Consider the following 2,468-nt stretch of genomic DNA (forward strand, 5'->3'; position numbering starts at 1 on the left):
TTCCTGACCTGCATACAGATTTCTCAAGAGGCAGGTCAGGTGGGTCATGAATGGTGTGTGACCAGAATGAATGATTTATAATCACATGCAAGAATGAGAGTAGGCAGAGCTTTGATAATATCTTTGTTATATAGTATTTCAGTGTTTTGCTTGAAAATATTTTTAAAATGTCAAATATGAAGGTGTCATGCCTCTTTCATTTATTCAAGAAATATCTTGCCAAATATGAGTTAAACAACAACACTTTTTTATGCACTTTTGGCAGAAAATCGCTAAAACTGGTCTAAATAAACCTCAGAAACAGATGTTGTTAAGTCCCCTAGAAAAGTGACTTTATATTGGAACAGAAACACTACTGGTCAGAGACCAGACAGTCATAACTGGTTTGACTCCCAAGAGTTTTCCTGTTCTCTTGGTTCCTTTTGAACAATATTGCTGAGTTTGATTGCAAAGGGGGAATTTCATCAAAGTCATCTAGTTCCTTGGATCACATTACATAGGATCCTGAGATCCTAACCTGTGTTCACAATGGTACCTTTTGTCTATAAACCTCAGTACATATTTAAATGGATATTAATGGAAGGTGTTTATCTGCCTACAAATGGCTTAATGTTTTTTTTCTTTTCCATTGTGGTTTATTACAGAATATTGAATATAGGTTTCCTATGCTATACAGTAGGACCTTGTTGTTTATCCACTCTATATATAATAGTTTCTATCGACTCATTTCAGACTCCCAAGTCATCCTCTCTCACCTTCTCTCCCCCTTGGTAACTGCAAGTCTTTTCTCTATGTCTGTGAGTTTGTTTCTGTTTTGTAGATAGGTTCACTTGTGTAATATTTTAGATTCCACGTATAAGTGATATCGTTTGGTGTTTGTTTTTCTCTTTCAGACTGACTTCACTTAATGTGAAAACCTCTGGGTCCATCCTTGTTGTTGCACATGGCATTATTTCATTCTTTTTTAGGATTAAGATTCCATTGAATGTATTACCACACCTTCTTTATCCATTCTTCTGTTGATTGACTTTTATGCTGCTTCTATGTCTTGACTATTGTAAATAATGCTGCTATGAACATAGGAGTGCATGTATCTTTTTGAATTATAGTTCTGTCCAGATATATGCAGATGGCTTAGTGTTTTGATTTTCTGGCAAGAAGTTGGCATTATTTCTCTTCTCTCCTGATCATGTTCTATACTAAGAAACTGTACTAGATACAGTTTTTAAGTGCAGTAGTTGTCATATAATCTAGTGCCAGTTAAGATTTTGTTTTATATTTGCTGCAATTCCTTTCTTGAATCTCAGTGTAAGATAAACCAAAATCCCACTCTTTGTTTCTGCTTGTGTTCAAATTTTAAAAGAAAAGCGAACAGGGCTACTTTTAGATTGTAGTTTCTATTTAGAGTGGAAATATTTTCACTGTTTTGTTCTAGCCCTGGGAAAGAAACCAGATCGCCTCTGGTTAAGGGTTCTTGGTTAACCAAGTGAATCCTCTCAGATTTTGGGTCCCTGGCATGCATGACTGAGCCACTAGAATCTGTGAGCAGCTAGCTTCTGGGAGTGAAATAGAGCTGCTGAAAAAATGTGAAGCAAAATTCCAACATGGAAAATTACCCCACAAAGAAGTGACTTGTAACTTAACATATGATGTCACCACCAATTTTCTATAATTGCATTTGTTATTGACCCTGTATAAGGATCCTCTTTGATGTTTTTAAGCGTTCTGCTCTCTCTCTCTCTCTCCTTAAAAAGACTTTTCCTGGGCTTTCCTGGTGGTTCAGTGGTAAAGAATCCACCTGCCAATGCAGGAGACACGGATTCGATCCCTGATCTGGGAAGATCCCACATGCTGCAGAGTAAATAAGCCTGTACACCACAACTGTTGAGCTTTACCCTAGAGCCTGGAAGCCGCAACTACCAACCCATGTGCCTTTAACTGAAGCCTGAGAGCCCTAGAGTTCCTGCTCCACAACAAGAGTAGCCACCGCAATGAGAAGCCTGTGCACTGTAACTAGAGAAAAGGCCTGCAGAGCAATGAAGGCCCAACACAGCCAGAAATAAATTAATAAAATTATTTAAAAAAAAGACTTTTCCTACTTTTTGAAAAATGATTACAAGTAAATATGATTGAAGATCATAAACTATAAAAGCAACCACAAAGAATGACCTCTAGGAAGTTCTGCTTATCGCAAAATGTGTTTCAGAGTCATTCTTGAATGACTCATCATAAAAATCAAATTTCCCGGACAATATTAATAAAGACAAATCTTGAGGAAATCAAAATAAACAAAACTTCTTTTTTTAATAGAAAAAAATTTTATTGTGAAATATGTTTAACATAAAATTTGCCATCTTAAGCACTTTTAAGCTCACAGTTCTGTGGCATTAAATACATTTTACATTGATCTACAGCCATCACCATTATCCATCTCTAGAACTTTTTTGTCTTGCAAATCTGAAACTCTA

This window comes from Dama dama, chromosome 28 (genome assembly GCF_033118175.1).
Source record: "Dama dama isolate Ldn47 chromosome 28, ASM3311817v1, whole genome shotgun sequence".
NCBI lineage: Eukaryota > Metazoa > Chordata > Mammalia > Artiodactyla > Cervidae > Dama > Dama dama.